Source organism: Heloderma suspectum, chromosome 5 (assembly GCF_057233095.1).
Source record: "Heloderma suspectum isolate Gila_16-S chromosome 5, 16-S_ref, whole genome shotgun sequence".
Classification (NCBI taxonomy): domain Eukaryota; kingdom Metazoa; phylum Chordata; class Lepidosauria; order Squamata; family Helodermatidae; genus Heloderma; species Heloderma suspectum.
This window is the reverse complement of record NC_139462.1, coordinates 166,849,860-166,858,302: the sequence shown is the minus strand read 5'-3', so window position 1 is coordinate 166,858,302 and position 8,443 is coordinate 166,849,860.

Sequence of the window (8,443 nt, the reverse complement as noted above, 5' to 3'; positions counted from 1 at the left end):
CTTCATTATCCCTCAAAAATATAATTTACTTCTCATTTCATGGTGCAGCAGGACTGGTAATTGCATGCCCACACCACTTAGACAACAATGTCTGCTTCCAACATTCTTTTCTCAAGAATTTGACATAACGTTGCTGGGGATTATCAATGCAGATACTTGAGTCTCTACAGAAAGTAGCTCCATTGGCTGGAAAGGCCCTAGGAAAATGTAGTTATCTATTATTTGTACCCTGTCGTTCTACCAAAAAAACAGCACTTAAGGCAGTTTGATGTTTTGCATTTATAAAAGAGTGGTTAATTGTTGTACAGCAATAGCTGTTCTAAAAAGAAGCAACTTTTTTTCACAGGAACCTCATTTTTCCCATCTTTAAATTGAAGTCTAGGGATTCCATTGCACTATGTGGAATGTGGCAGCATGAACTGGTTGATGCTCAAAATATTGCTGGTGCTTAGCTTGGCAATGGGCTGTGTACTCCCCCCACTGTACAACAAGTGTTCATGCAACCCGCAAGCCATACTTAATACACAAAAAGTGTGGTGAAAGCAAACACCAGCTCCAAGTAATGCTTTTGGTGGATTTTGTTTCTCTTCCCTCTCCCCATCAGTTTGCTGTATCTCCTTGGCAACAGTGTTAATATCTCCTTTAATATATAGAAGAACACCTATTTCTCCCCTCTCTACTTTACCCAAAAGACTACACTATTAGAAGGAAACAGAACACATAGAAGGCTGGATCAATGAAAACGCAACAGCAGTGGGGAAAAAGGGTGAGGTTGTTATACAGAAAGGCCATTGACATATGGAGGATATGCTAAAGCAACTTTACTTTAGACAGCAATTAGTGTGGCTGTGATAAATAACTCATGAAAAGTATGTAAACTGGGCTTTAAAGGTTAAAACCAGCATCTTTAATTGAGCTTGGCAACTAACTGAGCCAGTGAAGTTGTACAAATATTGGATTATATGCTTCAAGCAGTCAGTCCCCATTAATAACCTCAGGGCTGCATTCTGGTCCAGTTGTAATTTCTAGGCATTTTTTCAAAGACAGCCCCATATAAAGTACATTGCAGTAATCTGATCTGGATAGCATTAAGGTAGAAGTATCTGTGGCCAGATCTTTTTTGGCCAGCAAAGTGTGCAGCTGGTATACTAGCTGAAGATAGTAAAAAAAAAAAAAAAATCCATTCTTGGCCCACCACCTGAACATCCAGGAGCCACACTGCATCCAAAGCCACACCTTGTCTAGATGGTCTCTGTTGGTGCAAGGGAAAGCATCTACCAGGTAAGCCTATAGCATCACTTCAGCATTAGCCCACCTTCCTTATCTTTGTCTACTGCTGCTTCATTGCTATGTTAATAGCCATAGTCAATCCTATATCATCATGCTCTTTAAATGGTCTGACTTCTGCTTAATGCAGGTCTATCTAATGCAAAAGCTTTCATTTCTAGCATTGTGAACATTATCTTTTGTTGTTGATTTTATTCAACGAGACCAACTTGGGTAACACAGATTTTATTCCATTTGAAACTGGATATCCAACTTTAACCCTGTTAACTTGATTGGCACTGGGGAATGGCCAACTGCTGTTAAATATTTACTTAGTGCCAGTAAGCTAGGTCCTATACAAAACAGAAGTGACACAGTTCCTACCTGGTTTGCAATCTGCACAATCTGCATTTGAACAGGAGCTCAGTATACACACAGCTGCCTTTTCTAGGCTTCACACCTGGCATTTTATCCCACTACAAAGAGGTCCTTTTGATTCCAGATCCTTTCCAGGATTTACACTGGCCCTGTATACGGGCATCTCTCATAGCACGCCCCCCCCCCCCGCCTTATATCTTTTCATGGCTGGGCCAAACTGTGCAGGAACAATCAGGACAGAAGGGGGCTGCTGGCTCCATACCCCCTCCCCTCCCCTGATCATTGGTTCCTGAAACACGATGGCTCCACCCCATCCCTCCACTCCTCAGCAAGAGGGAAGTCAGAAGCAGTTCTAGTGGCGTAGCTAGGGGGCTATGGGAGCTGGTCGCCTCCTTCCTCCGAGGGAGAGAGCGTCTTCTTGGTGGCTTACAGAGGTTGCTGGCACTACTAGTCCTTCTCTGCTAAATATGTCAGTGTGTGATGGAATTAAATGCAGTATATTGCTTGCAGTACTGAATTTGAAGGGTATACCAATTTCCACGTTCCCAGCTTCAGAAGTAAGAAATCCACAAACGGACTTGTATACAGTCAATGCACAAAGCTATCCCTAGCAGCCCCCCACCCCAGGCAACTGCATCAAAGGGGACACCTTCATTAGACCTGGCTTGCTTCTCCCCACCCCCATGCTGTTCTTCCTCTTCCCCCTTATTCTGGCTTCCCAACAACCCTGCAAGGTGGGCTAGGAGATGAGATAGTGGCTGGCTAGGTGGGAGGGAGTACTATGGAAAATCACCTCAGCATTACTGCCTTATCTAAAACAACTCCACACCCAAAAAGGAAACTATTAAAATGACCATACCAAGCTCTGCATGATGAATTTATTCAGGGGAGGAGAAAAGGCACTTTTAATACCCACTGAAATCCTAACTGTCAAGCCTTTCTCCTGTGAGGCTGAGAAGGAAGACTCCCCCATCCACCCTGGGAGAAAAAAAAGCCCATCAATCTGGTGAGCAAAAGGGAGAAGAAGCAGTCAGTGAAGTCAACGGGAGGGGGAGGTTCAAAGTAAATGCATTGGAGGGGATGGGAGACCTTAAGACTGCTACTCTAAGTAGGCTTACAATGCACTCCTACGCATGCCTACTCAGAAGCAAGCCACACAGATTTCAATGGCACTTACTCCCAGGAAAGGAAAGCCTTACAGCTGATGAGTTTACTCAGAAGTAAGCATTTCTGTGTTCAACAGGATCTCAGAGCCTGTAGTGGAATGGGAGAGAGGCAGAAACTCACTGGAAGCACAGTCGGTGACCTGCCCCCTCCCACCAATTTGCTGTCATGACAATGTTATTCCACACTGCCTAGCAATACCCCCTAGCACATGCCCACACAAAGTGGGACATAGCGCTAAAGGGGAAATACACAGGGGAAATAACGATTTCAATTGCGAGCACAGAAAATGCTGGGTTTTCCCCATTCTCAGATAACATGGGAAGAGGGAAGGAAAGTTGTGAGATAGCAGCAGGAGAACAGCGTCATCGTTTAAAGCTCCGATGAAAACCAGTGATTAAAGAATGATCCAGCTAAAAACTCAGGTGTGGAGAGAGCCCTAATGTAAATACACAGCTACCCCCAGCCCCATACAGATAGGTCAAAGGTCCTATATGAGGATATTATCACTTTACATTAGGGGCAGGGATCCTGTGGCCCTCCAGATGTTGGACTACAACTCCCATCACTATTGGCCATGATAGTTGGGGCTGATGGGAGTTGGGTGTTCAACATCTGGAGACCCACAGATTTTCCATCCCTGCTGTAGGGTATACCTGAACCAAACTGAGGATGAAGCCAAAAAGTGCCTTTATAGGTATGCTATGGATATGTGAGGAGGAAACCAATATGTCTAGGGGGAGCTACTTGTTCTTTGCATTGGCATGGTCTCATTTACTCATAAGCAATTCCATTTGGTCTTAAACAGAACTAGGCTCAATTCTTACTGTTAGCACAAAAGGTCCTCTTCCAAATATTGTAGGAAGCTGTATGTAAATTTGAATGAGTACAACACAAAAACAAAACCTAACTCAAATCAGGGAATATCCAGTGTTTAATTTCACCTTATAAGGAACACCGCAAAAGGACTTATAATACAAATGGCAGATATTCAAGACCAACTATTGGGAGACATACTGTTGTGTTTCAAAATCTAGAACATTTCCCTCCTTAGCCAATGTTTTTCATCTATCACCCAAAAGGACAACGCTTGAGATTGTATGGTTGTACTGCAAAAACACCCACACAAAAACAATTCACCAAAGGAGCTGCTATTTGATTTTTTTAGCTGTGTACATTGCTTAATGCTCACCTCTACATTTCTTAAGTGGCCTTTGAATTTGACCCAACATAATAATTTTTACAATGTTTCTAAATACTGTTGCAAAGATTATCAGTGACCCAATATTAGGTCAGACTACAGACTAGTTTTTTACTACATTTACTCTTCCAAGTATGTGTTTCAAAGATGCACCCCTAATGTTTCTTAGCTGCCTTGTAGGTCTGTAGGATGTCATGAGACAGAAACATTTTAATAAGCAAATTTACCAGAGACAGAGAGAGACTTCCTGCTTTCGAATGACTGAATAGTTTTATTCAGTGCTTCCATTTAACAGTCCAACAGCTCAAGTTGCTGCTTCAAGATAATGGCTGGGTTGAGCAGGGGGAGAGAGACCCTGCAATGTTTAATTATGGACCACTCAAGCAATTTAAGCTTTAAACCTGCCAACATGAGAGTCATGCTTCGCGCTATTAGTGAGCAAAACTGAATGGTACATGAAGATATGGACACCACTTTCAAAAACAGCTCTAAGCAACCAGAGATGGTTCATGTGGTATGCTATTTGTTGATGACTTGCTTAGGTTATTAATGGTACAGGCTCAGGGAAAACCTTCATGAATATTGCATACACAGCAATTTATCATGCATGACAGCAAAGTAATTATGCTCTTGGCAGACTTAGACTACACTACCAGTAGGCGAAAACAAGGTTGTTGGGTTTTTTTGTTTTTTAAACCCTCTTCCAAAACATTTTTGCAAAGCAACGATTTAATTTTTTCCTCCATCTTTTAAGTTAAGATGTATATTAAAAACAGAAACAACCAAATATGTGGAGATTGCCCATAAAGCTCACTCAACAGAGGAGGAGATTCAAAAGGGCAGTAAAGTACCAGAGCAAGCAGCCAGATATAGTAAAATATAATAAAAAGCTGGTTACAGAAGCAAAAAGAAAACAAGGTACAGGAGAGAAATAATGGGGAAATACAGCAGAAGTGGAACTCAGATAAAACCCATGGAATCACTGCTCACAAGAGTTTGCCTTATACATGTGAAGATGTCAGGGGCATTCCACCAATAAGTGACCCCCCCTCCCTTTAGCACAAAGGCGCAGCGTTATTGCTTTCGCTGTGATCCACTAAGGAGAGGAACATAGTACTTTCCATACTGCAGGATCATCCTTTCAGCCATCAAAGCAACTCTATGAATCCCAAGCACCTGTTGGTTAGGGAGTGCCCAAAAGAACAGGCACATCTCCCAGAATTAAAGTATTTAAAGCAGGATTTAATCAAGACAAATTAAGATTGATGCTAGCTCCCACATCCTGCCGAAATTGTGTACCTTTAGGGCATCCCCATAGGACATGAACCAAATAAGCATTAGGTTCATAGCAATGCCAACAGGTGGTATTATTCCTAATAATTATTTAGCAGGCTTCCAAATCCACATTAAACTGGGGCACTGCACTTTTGTCCATTCCACAGCATATTTTTACGGAAGAACACAAATAACTGGGCACTTCTTCAAGCTAACCTGAAGCTGTGCGAAATTTTGGACATCCTTTGAAACACAAATCTTAGAGGGCTCAATTTGGTTATTGGCAATAGGTTCGCAAGACCCTATTTTCGATATTAAAAGCAATGAAATATAACAATTACAGGCTTGTGGCTCTCAGGGCAGGCAGGCATGCAGCCTAACCCTTGCTTTCACTTCCATACATCCAAATACCAGTTTTGGAAGCTGCCTCTGGAAACAGCTGAGTAGCCCATGCATTTGTAGAATTTGATCATTTGTTTAACTTATATCCCACCTTTCTTCCATAATAGAACTCAAGGTGGCTGCATGGGTCTCCCTTCCAACCACTGACCAGACTCAGACTTGCTTAGTTTCAGCAAGCTGGCTGCCTCCTGGGCCTTCAGGCCATACCCTGGGATTAAATTTCCTGAGGTTCTCAAGAAGCTCCCACAATCCCTCTGACTTGGCATGCCAACAAATCCATGTAGTGTGACTAGGAGCACATTGGCATGTGGCAGCTGTGGTAAATTTGCTTAAAGTATTTAAGTGAAGGTGTGCTGCAATTACCTCTATAGTGAGATTATATTGCCTTGCAAACAATGCTGGAAACAAATGAGTTAATTACTTCAATTAATTCCAGTTCTTATTACCACAGCCTACTCTGACAGCAAACTGTTATTTACAATGAATGTTGTTTTAGGGGGGGGGGGGGTCTTTTCTTGCTCCAGAGGTAGCAGTAATCCCTTTTGTTGTTCAGTCTTAAATTGTGCCCGACTCTTTGTGACCCCATGGACCATAGCACACCAGGCCTTCCTGTCCTCCGCTCTCTCCCAGAGCGTGCTCAAGTTCATGGTAATCCCCGAATCACTAGTAAAACAGAAAAAACTGATCAGCTGATAGCAGCAAAAGCTCTTCCTTGTTCAGTTTCTGTTTTGTTTTTCATCTTCTCCCAAGCTATCATGGGAGGGACTACAGCTCAGTGGGAGAGGTCATGTCTTGCATGCAGAAAGTCTCAGGTTGAATTCTTGGCATCTCCAGTTTTAAAAGGTAGCAGGGGATGGGAAAAACATTTGCCCAAGCAAGAACTTGGAGAACAGTCAGAGTAGACAGTCTTAACCTGGTATAAGACGGTTACCTATGTTCCCATCGTTTATTCAATGGACGGATCAGGTAATTGATTAAGAACATGCTCACAAGATGACATTTTCTGTATTGACTAAGATGAACATCTAACCTTTCTACTGGAGAGGTTTTAAAAAGAGTGGGTGGAGAGACAGCAAAGAACAACAGAGAGGACATATTTAGTATACCAAGGCAAGTTACAAAGTATCAGTATAGATGCACAAAACAATTTACAACAAAGGCAACATGACAGTCTAAAACAGCTGCAGAATATATAACAGAATCATTATTGAGAGCCAGTGTGGTACACTGTCAGATTAGAACTAGGGAGACCCAGGTTCAAACCCCAGTTCTACCATGATACCCACTGGGTGACACTGGGCCAGTCACCTCTCAGTCTAACCTACCCCACAGGGTTTTTTGTGAGGATAAACAGGGAGAGAAAACCATGTATGTTCCTTGGAATAACAGCGAGGAAACCAATGTAAATAAAAAACATTGCACAGGATGAACAATAGAAATTGTGTCATATACATGTTTGGTGGTGGAGAGGAATAAAAAGTGCATAGAGTAAACAAGAACAGAGAGCAATTCATAAGGGAGGCACAGCAGCTGGTATATGGTGAAGTGTCCCTAGAAGCAATTTATATCATGGAAGTTTTAATGACAAACATTTAATGTCAAGCACATTGTTTTTATTCAGCTAATGTGTTTAAAAATCACCCACATCTCTCTTGAATATGATGCACCAGAAATATAACCTTTAACCTTCCAGTAATAATCCTGCTATTATGCTTTGAGGCCCTGAAGGAACAGTCTAATATATAGAAACCAACCCTTGCACTGTAATCTGTAGGAGCAATATCCATTGTGTCAGAAATACTTTAGTTCACTTGGAGATATTTCAGAGTACAGGTTCACCAGACATTTCCATGAAAAGCATCATTGGAAAGCAAGGCCAATGCTCCAGTTTCAGTAGTGAAAAATATCACACACGCTTCCCTAACAAAGGCTCATGGTTCTGTCCTCACTCAGAACAAAGGATGAGACTGTTCCTCTCCATCTCTACAAGCACAAGTGGGTTCTCGCTACCAAATTACCAACAGCAAAAATGAGGAATAACTGCGAAGCAACATGCTTTCTACAACTTTTAATAAAAATGTAATTGCAAAATGATTTATGTGAATCCAAAAGACAAAAATTGATACTAAAAGGCAAGGCCCCAATGTAGAACAAAGGACATCAACTGTAAATAAGCTGACAAAGTGTTCAGCATACAGAAGAGATGGTTTTTCATCATACAGTTCCAAAGAGAACAATGTTATAACACATTCCAGTTCAAAACTTTCTAATTTTTTCACAAACCATATACTTACAATCTTTATTCTACACATTTTTATACCAACCCTATTTCTTGTTCCATGATATATATATATATATATATATTTAAATCACACAGTGTCTTTCCATCTTCACATCTGTCCATTCTTCAAATGGATGGCATTTACAAGGGAATTACTGTGGCTGGGATCCAAACAACAGCACCATTCGTTCTGTGTGCCTGGGGGGCGGGGATGTCTTCAGGCTTGTATCTCTCCAAGAGTAGCTCTTCATGTCATGTGGCAAACCACTTTTGGAACTAAGGGGACTTTTAAAAGCTGTTTCTAATACAGCATAGGGATCTGCTGTTTAAAGGAAATAGTCAGACTTCCCACTGAACATGCTCAAGCACTGAAGTGTATCAGAAGCATCTCTTTGGATCCTGGTTATGTTGTGCAAAGCCTGTCTTGCTTCTATTCTAATTTAAGTCCCATTGGTTTCACTGGGTCTACTCCAAGT